A 21725-nucleotide genomic window follows, 5' to 3' on the forward strand; every position below is an offset into this window, starting at 1 on the left:
GTTGTCAACCTGTTCGGTTTTCAAGTGTGGGAACACTTTTTTTGGTTGTCATTTTATTTACTCTGGCGGTAATTCATGAGAACCTTTCGCAGTTTGGAGTTTTTGATTGATTGGTATAGTTGGGTAGTAAGAATAATAAAGTATGCATTACAATTTACAACGAATAACCTTTATTGTTATTATTACAGAGGCAGACTTTGTTTGTTTGAATCGAATAAGCTCCGAAACTACTGGGCCGATTTCGATGAAATTTGGCACAAATATACAGGGTGTAACAAAAATAAGTGATAATACTTTAGGGTATGTACGTGTTCCTTGTAGAGAGGTCACTGTGAAAGTAGCAGTGCTGAAAGACGAAAAAAAATTTCCACTTTTGTATGGGCAACGGCCCGAGCGTCACGAGTTTCCCCATACAAAAGTGAAAAAAATTTTTGGTCTTTCAGCGCTGCTACTTTCACAGTGAACTCTTTACAAGGAACACGTACACACCTTAAAGTATTATCACTTATTTTTGTTACACACTGTAGATTAGACCACGGGGTAGGACATAGGATATTTTTTGTTGTCCAAAAATGTACGGTCTCTGCGGGGTGTTAATTTTAAACGGCTAGGGCCGCGTTTTGGTTATCTTATGAAGTAATTACCTTATAGAAGCTTAAACGTGATGGTAGAGTATCGCGAAAAGATGCAACTCCTCGTCTTTGATCTGTAACAATAATGAAGATTTGATTTATTACACTCATAATAAAAATTGTATTAAACTTCTCCGAAGATGTTAGTTAAACCGATAACAACATAAACACACTATATAAAGACAATATCGAGAAGAATCGTTTTGATTCACTAATAATATCAAATCGAATGGAAAATAACAAGGTATCACATAATGCATAATATTATAGTATGTATTAAACAAAATCACGTGTACATTAGATCTTCAAAACTACACAATGAATTTTGATGCTTTTTTACTTTATTAGCTTTAGAGATCATTATGGGGGAAGCCGATTGGGTCAGCTGGTATGCATCTGTATAAAAATTATTATCCCTATTAAATCCCTCATTAAAAAAAAAACAATACCTATTAAATCCCTCATTACATCTTGTTACTGAATCGAGGTTGTACGGATATTAAATTAATTGTAATAATTACAAGGCTGGCATAACAGATTTGGTTTAAGTCGAATTACAAAGCAATTAGAATCCAATAATAAATATTATGACGGATTAGAGAAAATCTACTTATTATAATTGTTTTATTGATTAGTATTGAAATAATTTGCTTCCATCCATGCATACTAATATTATTAATTCGAGTCTGTCCTGTCTGTCTGTTTCCTCTTCACGCCCAAACCACTGAACTGATTTTGCTGTGTATGTAGTATTGGGAAAGGACATAGGATACTTTTTATAGGATAGGCGTTTTATGCGCGATAAACGAATTTTGGCGCAACGGAGTTGCGGGCGTCATCTGCTTTATCATAATAATATACAAAAGTCAAAGTCAAAATGACATGGTGAACTTCGTATTTTCCTCGTAATATGTTCCCTGGACTTCAACGAATTGATTATGTGGAAAAAAAGTTGGCGGAATTGGGGAAAATCTTACGAAATCTTACCAAGGGGGGGGGGGGGAGGGGCTCAAAAATCCTCACGCAAATAATTGACTCTCCTTAGAATATACTTACCACATTCAAATCCTAACCTAACCTAACTAAATAAATAAAACCTTTACCTATAGACTAGTGTTTATTATTCAGAACAATAAGCCACAAGTTAAAATTTATTACGGTGCTTTGACCACCCCACGGTGGACTTAAAGATTAACCCTAGATTTTATAGACTACATAAATTTTATAATGCACTTTGAAGCCTATTCAACTATACGTAATTCCTATATATGGGTAAAACGACACTCTTAATAAAATATACAGGCGACACTAATATGTAATTTACTCTAATATATTTAATGCTAAAGTGTCTGTCCGATACCTCTTCAGCTTAAACCGCTGAACCGATTATTTTTCCTTAACCTACCGATTTGAAAAAACGATAATATTTTTTACAAATTATATTATGAATAGCTGTCCCGGCAAACGTTTCTTTGCCATATAAAGTATTTCGCCCGTATTATTTTATTAAAGTGACTAAAGAAGTATGTCACCATGGCAACGTCCATCGCTATCCCGTCGCACAAACAATGGTCGCCGTCATCTCGAGTTGTAATAATTTACTATTATTTATTCAACAAATGCACTTATCAATATTAAAAGTACCCAGTAGCCGATTCTCAGACCCACTGAATATGGGTATAAAATTTGGTTAAAATCAGTAAAGCCGTTTCGGAGGAGTCCGCTATCTAACATTATGACACGAGAATTTTATATATTAGATTACATTTCCTACATTTAAGGCTGTGTTATTCCTATATCTATGTGATTTAAGTTGTTACTGCGTGTTTCCAAAGTTCCATATATGGCACATGACATACGTACAATGAGCGGACAAAATTACAGGAGTGTGTTTGAAGTGACGTTATAATCAGGAAATTACTGGCTATCACATAACACTGATTGTATACGAATGTCTAGTTACGGTGCGCAAGAGATTTTGAGCTCTACGTGTGTGGTGTAGAGTCGCTAATCGCGCATCGCACACGTGACCCACGGTACAATCAGCAAAGTCAAGAGCTGACCTTTCCCCGCATATCGGTCAGTATCTCATTAACGGGACAGTCAAATTGTTGTATGGCTCAAGTCCCAGGAGCAGCGACTTAAAGCCGAACTTAGAGAGTTCTTATTATTAACTAACTTTAATGAATATTGATATGAACTTCATACATTACTATCTGCAAACACGACATTAAATTAAAGTTACACCGCTAAAAACGGAATATACTAAATATAAAGATAGAGCGCACCCACAGTCCCACACGGATATCAGGTGAGTAACATTTTAAACTTTCGCGTTGCATTATAATGAAACTTTTTAATCGGGACTTAACGCGACTTTTTTAAATAGTAATGCTACGTCGAGAAAAAGTATGTACTCGTAGTAGCATTACTACTTAAAAAAGTCGCGTTAAGTCCCGATTAAAAAGTTTCATCAGGTGAGTATTTAACTCTTTTTAATATAGCTGTATATATTATATTTTGTAAACGGCGAGTGATTGCTCCACAGAAATAAATCTTGATTTATTTCTGTGGATTGCTCCTTCACGGTAAAAATTATTATTGATTTCGACTGTGAAATTTAAAGTCAAATTGATATAAAGCGTTACAGGGCAGTGTTATTTAGCGACGCGTTATTTTAAATTTCATATAAACAAGAAAAGAACGTGACATTTAACCAAACAATAATGTTACCCTAGTTTCACACAAATGGACCTCAACTCAAGGAACCTTAGAGAAAGCGACTTTATCGCATAATCTCCTGATTTGCGCCAGAGGGCATAGGTCAAAGGCCTTGTCAATACGTGGGTAATATAACAATCTCGATCGGTTACGAAATTTATTGGTTTAACCGACTTTCGATACGGATAGTTCGTCCGATACAGATAAGGGGTCAGAAGGCTTCACGAACTAGGTTATTGGACCATGTGGCTATTTACATGTCACAGGAAAATGCCAGAAAGTAATAGGTGTAACGAAAATTTGCGTTTATAATACCGTGATAGGTGTACCAAATTTGACACTGATAAAATAAGGCCTTTTAAATAATAATAAATCTTAAATCTTAAGTATAGTCTATTATTATTATATTATTTTAAATATTCTAATTATTTTTATAAAATGAAGAAACTCCTTGTTTTAATTTGTAATCCAAAATTCTGAGTTAAAGATCTAGAAACTAGATTTAAGCATTTGTAATTTTTTCCCTTAAACCTTTAAACATCAGAAAGTTGTGATATATATAATACACACACATTTTTTTAAAACACTTAAATTTTCCATAACATTAAGAGTATTATTATTTAATATAGTGGTAGTTACATACAACATTGACAAAAAAGGAATCGTTTCATCAATTCGTACACACAGACAAAACAAACATCAAAACGAAAATGCATCTCAAACAAAATATATATATTTTTCATATAAAAGACTTCAACGATCAATACGGTTACATATGTCAAACCCCATACATTTTTGATTTCCAACAAATTATTATAGGCAGAGAGTGGGCAAATATAAAGTTTTTTTTACCCAGCAGAGGGACAGCATAAGCCAGTAAGTAAAGAAAGAGTGGCCTAAGGACTTTAAGCCTTAAGGTTCCGTTCTGATCATCGCGGCGAGCGACCGCGACCGACAAAAATTCAAATAAAATCCCGCAGGCTATAGGATTCATTTTGCTCTACGCCAATATAACGTCCGTAGAATATGAAAGCTATGTCTATGTGCCTATGTCATAGAGTGGCATTTTATTAGAATTTTTGTCGGTCGCGGTCGTTTGCTGCAAAGATCGGAAAGTCACCTGTACAATAACTAATTATTATTTATCAAATCACTAATTTATTTATTTTATACAGTATTTCATTGGAACCCCATCTTAAAGGGACATTTATTATAGCTTGGACCTGTAATAGAGGTATAGAACCTATAGCTTAGGAGTTGGTCGTAAAATTTGTCCTGTTTCCGAGTTTATGGGATCGTAAATTTGTGACAGTCATTAATGCCTGTCTGTTAGCTCAATCGGCTAGGGTTCTAATAAAATGCACCACATTGGTGAATACCCAGGTTTTTTTCATAGATGTTGCTCAAAACTTCTTTTCACCGAAATTATGCCGCAATTAAAACTACCGTGCTTTCTCGTCATTCAAATCTTTACACCAAATATCATCTAAATCAGCAAGCCATAATTTCGCGTTTATAATATTAATTTAAGAAAGTATGTATGTCAATCACTACGACCGAAAAATGATTGTTTTGTTATCATGTACCATTTACCAACACAATATTTTCTAATAATATAAAGTGCTTTCTTACCAGTCATTATGAAATTATTATAACTTTCAGAACATTTAATAAGGTTGAACATATAAGTTCTATTGTATAAGAAAGTATTGTAAGTGATTAAAAGGCTTTATGACTACGACAATGACTGTGCCGAGGGTGACTGCGGTGTCACAATCATGGGCGCGAATTTACGCAAGTGACGAGTACAAGGCAATTCGACAGTGATCTAATCTTTATTCATCGGCTGATTCTTTTGTTCATTTTGACGTAACATGCGGACGGCCCCCTACTGTCAACCGTTACTTGGATCGTGGGGTGTGTAAACACCCCAAAAGTCACTGTTAATTTTTTATGAGTCACTTATGGTTTTTTTTTTTATTAAATCCATCCAAGAGTTGGGCAAATTAGTTTTTCATTTTATATTAATCATACTGGGGGATTCGCACACCCTGATATTCATCTATCTTTCTACAGATCAAACTTGTAATTAATCTGCCTCATAAATCTGCCTTTATATTATTATGAACATTGCTATGAATTAACAACTTGTATGTTCGTTTGTAATAAAATTGCAGGTAAATCCATAAAGCGTCACGAGTCTTGTAAGGTTAGGTCAGGCGTCAGTCTAGTCTAGGAAACTATTAGCCGGGGGTCATAACGGACCCCGGTATAATAGAAAATAGCGACGGACAGCTCACTTATTTTGCTGTCAACTATAAATATTATTGTAGGACGCGTCCCACTCTAAAACGTACCTTAACACAACTCAACAAGGTTGAGTGTCGAAGCAACAGAAAATTTAAATGGCACAACCCAAGATTCGAGTTGATTTTCTATGTTTTGTTTATGTTTCTAAATTAGGGTTCCCTTTCTGCAGATAAGCATTGTGTTATGACATGTCTCGGAGTTCGCGATGATAATCCAGGAAGAGATTTGTGTTCGAGATGGTCTGTTTGTATAGCTGTATAATTTGTGTATTTCTATTATAATTTCTGTAGTTGTATAATTTGCGTAGTAGTATAATATTATGTACTTTGCGTAGTTGTATAGTTTCTATAGTGCAACTATAGTATAGTTATACAAGGTGGATTCATGTACACTCTAAAGTTTTATCACTTACTTTTGTTACACCCTGTATATTTGTTTTGTTGATCGTCTCCATGGTCCAGTTGTTAAGAGCGTGGCTCTCGACTCGGAGGTCGTGGGTTCCATTCCCGCGTTGGAAACATGTTATTTCCAAGTTTGGTTAGGACAATGCAGGCTGATCACCTGATTGTCTGACTAGTAAGATGATCCATGCGTCGGATGGGCATGTAAAAAGTCGGTCCTGCGCCTGATCTCTCGCCAGTCGTGTCTGTCTTCCGTCCCACTAGGTTATGAGAGTGAAGGAATATAGAGTGCTCTTGTGTACTGCGCATACACTTGAGCACTATAAAATTACTCCAGCGTACCTGACCTGGTTTCAATGAAACTGGCCACCGTCACCGAAATCGGTGTGGGGAGTATTATTAGTTGTTTTGTTGGGTTGAGCTATAAAAGGTTTATGACGTCACGATAGATTAAGCAATTTGATGATGAAGAATTACTCAATGTTTCAATATTTCAATGTTTCAATACATGAGTGTCTCGATTCTGATCGAATCTGTACAATTCATGGCCTCAGTGTCGCAGTGGTAACGGAGTTGTCGTCAAGCCAGATGTCACTGGTTTGGATTTCGATAAAGAAAAAGATAAATAAAGATAAATTTATTGTTCAATTACGTAGATAAATGTATCGTTCAATTTCGTTACAAATTTTTACAATGCGAGGAACGAATACATTTATATACAAAAAAATCGTTCGTTATAATGTAACATAGCACATAATGTCAGTTCACTAATACGATACGAGACCTAACGCGGCGAAAAAAAATGAAATGTCAAATAATATGCCTGTCGACAGATGCTACTTGACATTTTAATTTTGCTTTATTTTTACGAATGGCTGCCGATAAAATGATCATTTTATTTAATTTCAGCATGAACTAGCCCTAAGCTTAGTATTATAAAATTTTCCGTCATATTTTACGATCAGTATAAGCAGAGTAGACATAACTAAGAGTTCGAGTAGACATAACTTGTATAAGTGTGTAGAAAAGTACATTATAATTTATACTAGATATAAGCTTTAATACCATATCAATAGCATATTTTATGGTTGCAGTCAACCAGGGAAATTTATGGATATTCATGAAACCCGATAAATTAATACGTCACATAAATTGAACCCATATTGGGTGTATATAAAGGCTTACATACACGGGAAGTCCGAAAGATCCGATCGGACTAATCACAGATTACTCCCGACACAATCAAGAATTTCATTATCTCGATCTCTAGAATGGGGATTGTCCATTTTTTTTTAATTTTTCTCATTACAAAAACATTTCGAGGAATAAGGTCAGTGATCGTTTTTCTGTATATAAACGAAAAAAATACCCATTAGTTACTTATATTTTTGAACAAATATGTTTAACCTTTGTTTGACCTTCAATGGCGTTAAATTAGCAATAAATTCGACCAACATTACGTTTCGAACTTTTGGTAAGCTTCTCGTATCAGCTTTCACATAATGAGAACTTGCATTTGACGAACCAGCCATTATAAATAAGATTAAAAGGAAATTTAAAACATACTCAGAGGTCAATTGGCCGCCGATGATGACGTCAGAGCGAAACTTTAAAAATTTATTGAGAAAAAACTAGCCAATGAATTTCAAAATTATTTAATTTATATTCTTAAAATACCCTATTTTAACGAAAAAAAATATAAAAAGTACATGTGATTTTTTTTGGACAATGCCCATTTGGTACTGACATCTACACTAGCGCTCGATAATGCGGTGGCTTAATTTTTAACTAGACAGAATCGGGAATTTGACGTTTGCTCAACGCAAAGTTCATCTTGATTGGAGTTCGTTTAGAGCAATGGTTCCCAAAGTAGTTCAGGTGGCCCGTTACTGTATGTGGTCCACCGAATCCACCAAATTTTAAAAGAGTTCTATGCAACAAAGGAGTTTGGGAACCTCTCATATTTTAGTTTCAGAGTATAAAGCACGATCGAAGCTGAATAGAAATCAACATTGAATCGGTCTTTAATTGAAATAGTATTAGGTTTCGGGTGTAGGCCCTGTAGACCTACTACGAAAACGTTTTGAGACTCAATCAATTGAACGAGAATGCCACGTCCTGCTCATCATTTCATCGTCATTTCACTTTTGTTAAAGTAGGATGCGGCATTTTCGTTCGATTGTTTGAGTCTCAAAACAGTTTCGTGGTACGGCCCCTGGTTAGGTCGGCCTGCGATCAGTCCGACCGAAACGATTGGCCTCCCCGTATATGTAGGCCTTAAGGGATAGTTTCTTCCGGGAACCATGAACTCACTGGATCGTTATACGGGATTTAATCATCGATAAATCATGACCGTTTATTGCATTGACAACACTATTTTATTAGTAAATATTTACGATTCAGAAATATAAGATGGTGTAGAGTCTATGGGTATAAGATATAATATACGGTAAGCTAGATGGCGGGGGTACCGAAAGGTCAAAATGTAATAGATCTTGTTGACAGATCTGCAAGAATTATCTGGCTCTGAAACTTATATATACTTTGGAACATCCCCTTCATCGGTAACATTCATAATTATTTGAATTATTTAATCACAAACAAAGGTCAAATTTATTTATTTTTTAATTTGAGAACATATTTACAAGACACAAATGAAATCGCAAAAGATAAAGGCAACGCAGAATAACATTATGTATATACTTATATATACATTATTCTATAAGAACTAGAACACGTCATGCTCTAGCCCTTATATTTGCATCATTGACAGGAGTATACGTCTGCCCTAGCCGTTAGCGTCTGCCCTACGGCGACTGATACTTAAGTCCTACTCAGCTCACATCCCACCGTCCCACGGTAAAAAACGAAAGCAAATTACATCATAACTTAAAAATCTATTTTGCACCTTATCATTATATTCTGGTTTCAGCCAGGAGCGTTTAATAAGTACTAGTTGTCGCTACTTGTTTTAATATCTAGATTCTAGAATCTAGAGTCTAGACCAGTGGTACTCAACCTTTCTTTCATACAGGCCACAAACACATTTTGGTCTTGGTGTCGCGGGCCGCAACCAAAATTTTTTAGGTTTTTCAAAATGAGTGATTTAAAAGTGGAAAAATCTTCACGACTTTCTCGACGACTTTGCACTATATTTTGTCAGTAAGTATGCATTTTAAAATCGGGCTACTGACATAGTCCCAGCGCGGCCCGCGGGCCGCAGGTTGAATATAGCTGGTCTAGACGTATAGGGCCTTAAATATACCTTCGTTGATTTTGCCGGCGTATTACTTGACGCTGAACTCTGAAGTCATGGCTTGGTGTCATTTGCAATGATTTATGTTAATTTTTGAGTTTGAGTTCCACAGCAAAATTAACGAAATCTTGTATAAAAACTTATGTAATATATTAATATAAGGACTCAGAGTTTGTATGTTGCTACAAAACTGGGATGATAGAAAGCCTTAAGTAGAGATTTTGTACAATTTTTATTAACCGTTGGGTAAAATAAAAAGTAAGCGTCGTGTGATGGGTAATCTCTGACCAGCCAGCACCACAATCCTGCATCGAGCTATCGATTATTAATTTATGCAACGGAATAAATACAACTACTGAAATCAATAAAGGCTTTGGTCTGACAGAGCATATAATATTACGGCATACCACCTCGCTCGGTCGGATGATCTCCCTTTAATTCTATCTTTTATCTTTAAACGAGCAATTCTTGTATATATATATATATATATATATATATATATATATATATATATATATATATATATATATATATATATATATATATAATTGGATCTCGGAATCGGCTCCAACGATTTTCATGAAATTTAGGGGGTTTCGGGGGCGATAAATCGATCTAGCTAGGAATCATTTATAGAAAATGTCTTTTTATTCGTGTTTTATCGATAATCGATAAACTGAAAAATATGACTCTTCCTGACATCTATTGGCGAATAATAATACTATTTTGTGAGCAACTAATTGCTTTAACGACACAACAACAGCTAAAGCTTTTCCAGCAGATGGCGCGTGTTAAGTAACACGAAGTCAATGAGTTTTTGCTATACCGAGCAAAGCTCGGTCATCCAGGTACTTAACTTTATAAAAACAGTAGCGCCAATAAATATAAATGTTATCTTACTCTAATTATAGTATAAGGTTATATTTTTAGAAGATTAATATTACGTATTTAAACCAGATTTCTATTTAATGTATGAATAAAAAGCGAGTGAAAGTGTATTAGGTAACAAAGACAATATGGTTAGACCACGACACGTAATTAACATAGCGAAGAAATGTTATACCCGAGACGAAATTTCGTGGCCATACCTGTGGTTAATAGCTGTATTAGAATAATTTATGTGCAATAAAAGTAAACGTCTAAGTTACATAATATTACTTTTAAGATAAACAACGGGAAAAACAAATAAAAAAGAGATTTCTGCACAAACTTTGGAATGTACTGACGCCGTATTTTCTATCTTTAAGTACCTGATAGACGTACGAACTTAAAGTACGCGGGTTTTAAGTTTGCGAACTTACTCGGCTCGGTCGCGTCGGTGACACCAGAGAAATCGCTCGCGGCTCGCGGCTCGCGGCTCGCGGCTCTTTGTTGACACACAGTCGATTAAGATCGTCGAGCCATAAGTCCGCGTACTTACTCGCACGTCTGTCACCTCCTTTACAATCTGTCAACGTTCAAGAAGAGAACACTTTGAAAAGCTTTAATTTCTAGCAATGCTAACTGTTGTTGCAGTTAGCTTACTACTTAATTTTCAATTTTCAAGCGGACAGTTACAAGAACACGTAGACACTAATATGGCAGCAGGTCTGTTGCTGCCCTAAGAGGAGAGTGGATCACCATGGGGTAAAATGAATGTGTATAAAAAAATGTATCCTTTCATCGCTGCTACTTCCACAGTGAACTCAATACAGGGGATTCATACACACTCTAAAATATTATCACTTAATTTTGTTACACCCTGTACTATCAGAGAAGTTGATTCTTCAGAGGATGCACCAGGGGCTAGAGAAATGACAAAAAAGTACTTGTAATATCTATAGCTGTCTCCCTTACCTCAAGCCTATACCACAGAACGCGATAGAGACAATTGAAGAAAATTAATGATTCGTTGGCCCCTGATTCCTTCTCCAAAACTTAACCGATTTAAGTACTTTTTTCATTAAAGATTAAAGGAAGGCCTGAGTTGTGTTCCTATGTTTTATTTTTTTTTGTATAATCTAGCCAAATCTTTTTTCTGGACGTTTGAACACAGCGGAAAATTCGGCCATTTTTTTGGGTTTTTGAACGTTCATATCTTATTAAATAATTAAATTATGAAAAAAAAAAGAAAACATAGGGATATTGTATTAGTGGCCATAGATATTCAGGAAAAAAAATATAACTCTACTAGCATTATCCAGGGAGGAAACAGGGGACAACGTTTGTATTGAAAAAAGGGCGGTGTGGACTCCTCTTAAGCAGATGGGGGACCTACGTAGTTTGGTCGCGTTACGTCGAACCCAGCCGACAAATCACAAACATTGAATTGACATGATCCAACCAAATGACGTTGGTCTGTCAACTGCCTAGGAACCAATTTCCTCGATGGTACATCCAGCCCAAGCCTTACCAAAGTATTCTCAACACAGAATATTTCCAGGTTTTCTCCCCAGGATCTTGATTTATATTTACAGGAGCGAACGACGACAAGTGACGAGTCGCTCAGCAACTTTTTCTACTTCCGTCAAGGCAACAACGAGCATTCCTAATCAACTAGTTAACTTCTCGTAGTAACTAGCTTTTTTATGGGATACCCGGTAAATGAGGAAACTTATCACTTGATCGTTAGGTTAAAATCCTAGTTAAGTGTCTTTTATATACTTTAAATGTCTGTTTAATCTGTCACCTCTTCACGTCCAAACCATTGAATCAATTTGGATGAAATTTGATAGAGATAATCTTCGAGATAGGTGCATAATTATTAATAAAACCGAATTTCTACGTAACGTATATTATATCTTATCCGGACGCTGTTAAGCATTCGTGTACTAACTCACGAAAATTGCGTATTGAGTTATGGATGCAGTTTTATTATATTATTCTTTAGATTATCTGGTACAGGACAGCATTCAAAATTCAACAAAAAAAATCAATGTAATAATTCATAACTCATCTCTCTCATTATGATGAGAATAGTTAAGAGGATACACCAGGGGCGAGAGAAATTGAAAATAGGTATTTGAAAATGTATTGCTGTCTCACCAATCTCAAGTCTCCCACCGCAGAGCGCGATAGAGACAACACGACAAAAGTTCTAATAAAAGAACAGAAAATCTTCGATTCGTTGTCCGCTGATTCCTTCTCCAAAACTTAACCGATTTAAGTATTTTTTTTTAATTAAGAATTAAAGCAAGGCTTGAGCTGTGTTCCTATGTTTTTTTTTTTTTGTATATTCTAGCCAGTTTTGTTTTCTGGGTGTTTGAACACAGAGGAAAATCTGGCCATTTTTTTGGGTTTTTGGACGTTCATATCTTTTTTAATAATTAAATTATGAAAAAAAAGAAAACATAGGGACATGCTAATAGTGGCCATAGATATTCAGGAAAAAAATCAGAACTCTACCGGCATTATCCAGGGAGGAAACAGGGGACAGCGTTTGTATGGAAAAACGGCGGTGTGGAATCCTCTTAAGAACATCTTGTCTATCATAAAAGTTATCTTTAGCATGGCTCGAAGTGTTTTCTAAGTTTAACATACGACCTAAACAGAAACATGCTATCTTTTCTCGCCAACCTACTAAAGTCTAAAATGTATGATTCATAGAAAATTGAAACAAATACCTAATGTATCACAATAATTAATGCTACCTTTTATAGTAATTCAATTTACTTTCTTCTCTTATCTCTATTTCGTTTTAAAAATAAGTGTTTGGAGAACTAGAAAATTCTCATGACACATATTAGAAGTAGTGATGCGCCATCCGTGTTATCGATACTTTAATGACCTACGATACATTATATTTGACATTTACGCGTAAAATAAACTGTGCCCATTATCCCGTATCTATGTTTTTACGAGGCGAAATGTTTTTATACTGCGTCGTTACATTTTATTGCCGGTAACGACTTTTTATATCACTACGAGGTACATATTATTTTCTATTAACTTTGTATAATATTATTTTGCAAAAAAAAAAAAACTTATTCAATAGTAATGACGTGATTTATTCAATTTAGTACAAGTAATAATATCGTGTAAGATATTTTACAAAGCCAAGCAACATTTGAGTAAGCAATAAGTTGGCGAAGATTTATGACAATATGAATTAACAATCGTCTTGATAGCGCATTCAATAGTGACTTAGTTGGGTTCGTTACATTGATGTATGTGATTTTATGATGTATACCAGTGGACGTATCATCTCATTGTTTTTTGTTTCAAAAACCTCATAAACCCAATAAAGTTTTTAACTTAGCAATTTAGTTCGATTTTTTTTGCATATTTTGATTACTTGAATTTAAATTAGTTGACCCGTCAGAAATAATGAAAATAAATAAATTGAATCTTGTAATATATTAATGAAAACTATAAGATTATCGATACAATAACAAAAATATACTTTAAAGTTAATATGAAAAAGAAACAAAAGCAATCGATATCGATAAAACTAATGGCCGTTGAAGGACATGTCTAGAGGACATTAGAGCGACATGTACGTGATTGCGCCTACGCGGATTCCTATCGCTCCGTCATAGCCTAGATAACCTTGGACACATGGCCTGAATCTAAGTCTAGGGACCCTAGTAATTGTGTTGGCCCGTGTTCCTTTGTTGAACAATGTAGAGATAGTGTCCAATGTATACATCTAGGGTCGAAAGTACAAGGCTTGTCGCTAAGTTTCAAATAAAGCTTATACTTTATAATGTTTGGGGCCAGCTAGTTTCTGAGATTTACATTTCATTTTTTATTAACTAACAAATTAACATTCTTCGTCTTAACCCTTTTCCACTTTTAAGTAGGCTAATACATTCGCGCCAAGAAATTCCAACTTGGGTTATCGATAACTAATCAACTGTTGTATAAAGTAAACTCCTAATAGACTTCAAGATAGGGTATGCATCATAACATAATTTGGAGACAGTATAAAATAGATAATTCTTCGGAAGAATGTGTTGGAAACTTGCCAAAATAGCGCGCGATATTGGAAAATACTTGTTGTTGATTATAACTTATAAGGAAAATCAGCTGGCGCCTTTTTTGATCTTATATACGTAAATCTCACCGAGGGTTTGTGTCTTCTATAAAAATTGGTTAAATTTTGAAAATAGCTTAAAAATATAATATATTATATCCATTAATTTTAGATTGATTTTGACACTGACCTCTCAAGCTATAATATAAAAAACCGTTTTAACCCTAGGACGTAGATACCTACTAAAATAAATAAACATCGATGTATCATTAAAACTACTTAACTTCTAACTCCAAAAGACAACTTCATTAGCTTCCAGAGCTTTCTATTTGTTAAATTATTTGTTTACCATTCATACTAATGTTATCTACAGGATGTTAGTTGTCACTAAAACAAATTGATAGAGTTCACTGTAAAAGAAACAGCGCTGATAGAGTTACTTTTTGAATGAGCAAAATTATGCGGTCGGGGTATTTCTCATAGAAACATAGAAGTCAAAATTACCTCTTTCTGCGCTGCTACTTTCAAATTGAACTACTTATAAAAGGGCTACATAGAAATCCTAAAGTACTATTTGATATTTTGTTACTCCCAAGTCCCAAATTTCATTGTATTACGAGGCCGGCAACGCTCCTGCAGCTCTTCTAATGTTGCGAGTGTCCATGGGTGACGGTAGTTGCAGTTCTATGGAACGTCAGGTGACCCGTTTGCTGTTTTGCCCCCTTTTTTTATAAAAATAAAACTCTTGTAAAAATACGTATGGTACTCGGGGTTTGCCGCGATTTTTTATCAACTAATGCAATTATAACTCACATACGTCAAGTCGCACGCACACAAACACCGTGCCGAAGTCTGACAAGCAACGGCACATCGGAGTGGCATGTGTTAGTTTTTTTTTCGTTACGGAATTTCTTGATTCGGTAGCCGCGCTTAAGAGCCTGTTGCCAAAAATATCAAAGCACGCTAGCCCCGCCTACGTACCCCGCTATCCTCCAATCGTGATATAATATAATGATTCCATGAATCGTGCCCCCGAGCAATGTGCTTTACGCTGCAGCTAATAGTGAACAATATCGCATAACAACGGTTCCCGCATTATAGCACGAAAGTAAAGGTCGTAAGTCCCAAAACTGTTTTTGATGATTACTTAAAAATTAAATACAATACTAATATTTATTTAAGCCATTATTTTATAACGTGTGTGCTTGTAGTAGTGCAAGTTATTTAATGACAGTAACTCAATAAGTGTAACAGATATTTGTTGAAAAGCCCAGAAATATTCATAATTTCGAAAAATATAACTATCGAGTCAAAATAAGTGATCGTGTTTTCCATTAGGCAAATATTAGATAAATATACAATGATTAAATAAATCTTAATTTCATTTAAGTCAATCGTCTTCCGGAATCGTAATACTTATTAGAAAACACAGCAAAATTTGGCAGCCCGCTCTTAAAGCTCGCGATTAAAGCTAGCAATAGCTTAAAAAACATTATATCTCCTGGCACAATCGGTTGTATATTAAAATCGCGAAACAAGTGAGTATTACTCGACCTTGGTGGTAACGGTCAGATCGTGTCATACGTGGTCAATAAACGTTATTTAACGTAAACTTCTAAGATTATGTCACGGTCGGATTTCGAAAGTATGCATGTGATAATTATAATTAATATCAACGTAACAATAAGTGACCTTTTGCTCGTAATAACGAGTATGCATTGGTACTTGGGAGCATTTTTGGGGTTCCGTACCGAAGTTGTTAAATAGATGATGAAAATTCGAGTATTGCGCGCGGGAACCGTACATTTTTCCGGGATAAAAAGTATCCTATGTCCTTTCCCGGGACTCAAAGTATCACTCAAAATTGCAGAAAAATCGGTTCAGCGGTTTGGGCGTGAAGAGTTAACAAACAGACGGACAGACAGATAGACACATTAGTATGGAAGTATGGATTTAATTAATCATAATATTATGGAACATGGTTCGAGAATGGTAGTTATTTGTTATCCAATTTACTTACTCGTAATTCAACTTAGGTATTGTAACTTGTTTTTTTTTTTTAATGAAATAAGGTGGCAAACGAGCAAACGGGTCACCTGATGGAAAGCAACTTCCGTCGCCCATGGACACTCGCAGCATCAGAAGAGCTGCATGTGCGTTGCCGGCCTTTTAAGAGGGAATAGGGTAATAGGGGAGGGTAGGGAAGGGAAGGGAATAGGGGAGGGTAGGAAAGGGAATAGGGTAGGGGATTGGGCCTCCGGTAAACTCACTCACTCGGCGTGAAACAGCGCAAGCGCTGTTTCACGCCGGTTTTCTGTGAGAACGTGGTATTTATCCGGTCGAGCCAGCCCATTCGTGCCGAAGCATGGCTCTCCCACGTATAAATTAGGCTTCGTACCTAGGCGAACACTAATTTAATTTCGAGGTAGAAAGTAGCCTAGTCTTGGCCACAGTCATTGGCTTGACAACAGTCAACTCTATAATATCTGTCTGCCTTCTTCAGCCTTTCATCAAGATCGGTCTTCTTGAAATCTGAGCCTATTCGTTATAGACGAAAGCCCTTCCTGTTAATCATATAAAATAGCGCAATCGCTTTCCTGACTACCAAATATGGCAAATTCTAGACTCTTTGATTGCTTCTAAATTCACCAGCCATGTCTAATCTTACCTTAAGACGAGGTCTTAGCTCAATCCAAAACGATAAGACGATAACCTTGCACAAAACCAAAGACCAAGCGTGTACCCATCGCAATAAGATTCATTTTAGCTTAGCCTAAAATTGTAGTTTCTAAGGGCGGATCTTCTCTATTTTTCATGTGTTTTTTAAATATCTTTCTAAATAAATATTAAGATTGTTCGGTTCAGACCTTTTTAAAATAAATAGTAAGTTATTCTTGTTAATAATTATATTTCGATGACAAAGAGTTTTAACTTTTGTCGGAGGTGAGTTTGTAAATTAATTACAGTGAAAGGGTTTTTTTTAAAAGGTTTATGACTTAAATCCTTTTAAATATATTTTTTTATGAAATAAGGGGGCAAACGAGCAAACGGGTCACCTGATGGAAAGCAACTTCCGTCGCCCATGGACACTCGCAGCATCAGAAGAGTTGCAAGTGCGTTGCCGGCCTTTTAAGAGGGAATAGGGTAATAGGGGAGGGTAGGGAAGGGAAGGGAAGGGAATAGTTGAGGGTAGGGAAGGGAATAGGGTAGGGGTTAGGGGATTGGGCCTCCGGTTAACTCACTCACTCGGCGAAACACAGCGCAAGCGCTGTTTCACGCCGGTTTTCTGTGAGAACGTGGTATTTATCCGGTCGAGCCGGCCCATTCGTGCCGAAGCATGGCTCTCCCACGTATAAATTGTGCTCTATATCTCATATTTTTTACATTTCCTTATTATATTGGAACTAGGTAAATCGGGTGTCAAGAAATAACAAAAAGGGGTATCACCTCGCCGTCCTCATAATTTAAGGATCAAAATAAACATTTTTTAAATGTGGCAACTTATAATGATTCCCTGAGAGCACGTCTAGCCTTTAACTAAATGTGCAAATTCTGTGTATTCCTCAAATATTTATGTATGTATTTTCAATGACATTTAACAGTAATCAGCAAAGGTTAGGCCTAGTGCACATCTTACAAGCAATTGTAGCACGTGTTGCAACAGCATAAAGGTTAGAGTTGCTTGTATCTAACGATGGGATGCGCTTTGAACTATGACACGTACAGAATTGTTTATTACATACGCAATTATTTTAACTATAAACAAACGCTTGACCCTCGATGTCCTAGATTTTGCATGAACATAGATAATCAAAGACTATACCAAATGCAAAGCTTAATCCCTTGTCTATAACGTTTGTACCCAACTGCTACAATAGGGTTTGGTTTTTTCAAGCTGTCAAAAAAATGTACGTTATACGCGCAATTTTTTGGTATGCTCCAAGTGTTCACTGTGTTACTAGAATCTGGATAGATCTACAACATTTTTGAAAGTGACAACTTCTTAAGCAGCGTTGTGCACTTTTTTGGGATGGGAGAAATGACAAACTCGCAACAGGTCACGTGACTTCACTAGAAGTAAGTCGGAAAAATTAGACCCTCTCCCTTTCTTCTCCCCTTTCTTCCTTTTAACTCTACATAATATGTCACCTTTTCTTTTGCTGGTACTCCTGAAGAGCAACCCCTGTCTTTTTGTACTTTGTCATTCTCGTCTGTCGTAAACGATGCCCAATGCCCAGTACCCTACGACCTAACTGACCGAAGCGAATTTCTTAACTACACCGAGTACAGTTTCGTCACACTGATACACATTATCGATTTTCGTAATCGATTACTTTGACAGACGGGGTTGAAAATCAAACTGAAGTTAGGTAGGTACTAGGTAGGTTCTACAAAGGTATGACTTGAACTCGACGAATACGGGTTCCTTATACATTAGGTAGCTAAACGTGTTTTATGTTTATGGTTTTAATGGATTAAGCATTACAATGGATAACAGATTAAGGCTCAATGGATTAAGCATTTATTTTATTCTGTTCTTAGCATTTGTTATATAATTGGCTAAAAGAAAACTGTCAGTATTCTATAACAGCTATAGGTTTAAGAGCTACAGCCTACACAGCTCATAAACCTAGGAATTTTCATAGCCATATTATTGTGTCACTTATTGGCTCTCGTTCTTTGATTACGTACCCCTTAAAATAGAATATTCTAAAAAGCCAGTGTTTACAAAAAGTTTTACCTACTTTTAAAGTTATAACCGAGGAAAAAGATAACTAGAATGCTAAGAATTTAAGTTACAACATAGTGAGAACTAAATAGACATCTAGACAAAATTACTTAGGTATCAAATTATCATCTTATTAGTGTTTTCGTAGTCTCGGTCTAATGGTCACCCTATTTGCAAAAATGTGTTTTTAAAAATAAACGTTACGCATAATGTAATAAGATACGATATTGTTTGCTTCAAGTCGGTTTTAATTTTGCATTTTAATAAACCACAAGGTCGTTGCTTAAATAAATTCCTGACGAGTATAAAAATAAAGATAACCAAAATATTAGAATATTTTTCGTCTAGCTTACAAAACTGTCTATTTGTACCAGTAAACCAAACGTAACGAACCAGAAATCTGCACAAACTTGGGTATCAAATACTTTGAAATTTTTAAACAATGTCATGTAAACAGTGAAATACCACTTAATTTATGAGATTTAGAGTAAACATTATTTACAGAACACACCATTTTATTGTTGATGCCCAGAAATTTCGATTTTTTGTACAAGCCACTTTTGCTAAAAATTAGGTACTTACTTACTTATATTAAAAAAAAAAGCTTTAAACCGGTATATCATTTAAGAAGTCCTTTTAAAACATACTAAAATAATAAAGTTCATCATTTAAAAAGTCAATCATTTAAATTTATTCGTTTATAGTTTCTAGCGATCGTATAAATTATCATGTGAATAAATTAAAATATATTAATTAATCGTAGATCAAAGTGTTATCATTTTACCAACAATTATTATTTTTAAGCTAAAATTTACTAACCTTACTCGATTCAGCCACTGCGTGATCTGTAAAAAATTTGAAAAATAAATTAGAAAAAAGTTAATATATTTGCACCACAGTAATGAAACAAGTAACTCCTTTGCATATCGCTTGTACGATTGTACATTGACCCTCAATTACGTTTTTCATATGTTACAAGTCTGTGTGAAGTATCAGGTGATTTCGCGCTTCGGTGGTCACCCTACTCGCTAAAATTTGTTTCGATATGCAAATGTGAACTTAATCACCAATAATGTAAAGTAAAAATTCGAATGCATCGGGAACTTTAACTGGTTTGACGTTGGAAATAGGTCTCTCCCAGACCCCAGTGACAAAATGATCGACATTGATGGCTTGTTAATCATATTATTTAGTTTTGTTAAAAAACAAGTAAAATATTTAAAAAAAACTAAACAAATAATTATATATGCTGACAATGATATTATGAACAAGTTAATTATAATAAGCATATTTAAAAATTCACTGCTATACGAGTTCACTGTTATACTTAAGAACTTAATTTTCGAAAACTCAAGGAACCAACAAGCCATCGTCCACAAACACAATCTATCAAGGATATTCAATTTATAACAATTTGCTACAAAAAAGCTAATAATGATCTTATAAGGCTTCAAGGAAGCCTGTTAAACGGCTATTAGAGGCCATTGCACTACCATTATAGGAGCACATCCTCTGACATCATGGGAACCTATCTTTCGATTTAGAAATGAGCTATCTCTCTATTAATATTCAGAATGGGTATTATGAACAATGCCCAGTATTAATATGCGAAAACGCCACCTAGTGTTGCGGATGCCATATTGATTTCATGCTAGGGCTGCGGGAAGAAAGTTTAAAAAGAAACATAATATTATTATATTTTGTCTGTAATAATTGAATACATCAGTGAATAAAGTGAATTACTAAAGATTAGATTAAAATTTTTATTTTAATCATTACATGGAGGTTTTAGGACCGGAAAAATTATTTGAAATATTTGTTTTGTATAGATCCAGATATCAAGATATCCAGATACGTAAATTACAAGGTTTGCTTAAACTTTAAGAGACAAAATGAGTATTTACCCATTGTTATAAAATGTCACAAATCCATCACATCCACTTGCGTCTTCAATTATATTCTATGGTTTTTACTTTTTTTCATTCACTCGGACATAGTGTAGCGTTAATCCAAAAAGTAGTTATTTACAAAAAACTGTAAAAGTATTTCAATGAGCATATTTTGACCATTAATTAGATGTTTGTCCATCAATGCTCCAACTGTGCGATGAATAAACAATAACTTTGATTAAGATTTGTTATGGCTTTCATAAGTAATGTTAATTTTACATGTTATGACTGTTTAATCTATGGGAATAGAACAGTATATAATTCACCGAGCACAGTAGCGTGGAATAAGAAAAGCAGTTAGATTTTATTTTCAATTTACCAAGCCATTATTACTATTGTTACTAAATTACATGTAATAACGAAATGGATTATACAAAAATAGGTTTTCATTATACTTTATTGCAAACAATTTAACTAAACGCTTGGAAGATTTAATAACAGTACCTACTTTATTTTAAGAAAAACAAGTAAAAATAGCAAAATGTAAATGCGACGTATAATGCGTTAGTATTACTCGGTTCAAAGCGAAAAAAAAAAAACAACGAATAGAACTGCAACGTATGTTGACAGACCTTCATCAGCATAAACTTGGGATTATTTTCTTTTTTTTCGTTGTAGACAGCCCTATCATACGGTGTCATAAAATTATAAGGTACCGGTAAATATGCGCATCATTGGACCTCAGAAATTATATGGGACGCATATGCAATTTCGCTTGAATGTGTTTTTTTAAATTATAGGGTTGTAATTAGAAAAAAAAACCTCGGAGTCTC

The 21725-nt window shown here is 35.0% G+C and overlaps 1 protein-coding gene across 2 annotated transcripts in view; it reads right to left on the reverse strand.

Annotated features, from left to right (window-relative positions):
• LOC121727880 overlaps positions 1 to 21725 on the reverse strand; it is a 94747-nt gene that overhangs the window by 27696 nt on the left and 45326 nt on the right. For both annotated transcript variants that reach the window (XM_042115925.1, XM_042115924.1), the window contains 2 exons: positions 19823 to 19848; positions 645 to 706 (listed from right to left, as the gene is read on the reverse strand). The gene's annotated coding sequence lies outside the window, so the exon portion shown is untranslated. The remainder of the gene's footprint in view (positions 1 to 644; positions 707 to 19822; positions 19849 to 21725) is intronic.

This window comes from Aricia agestis, chromosome 6 (genome assembly GCF_905147365.1).
Source record: "Aricia agestis chromosome 6, ilAriAges1.1, whole genome shotgun sequence".
In the NCBI taxonomy this organism is placed as follows: domain Eukaryota; kingdom Metazoa; phylum Arthropoda; class Insecta; order Lepidoptera; family Lycaenidae; genus Aricia; species Aricia agestis.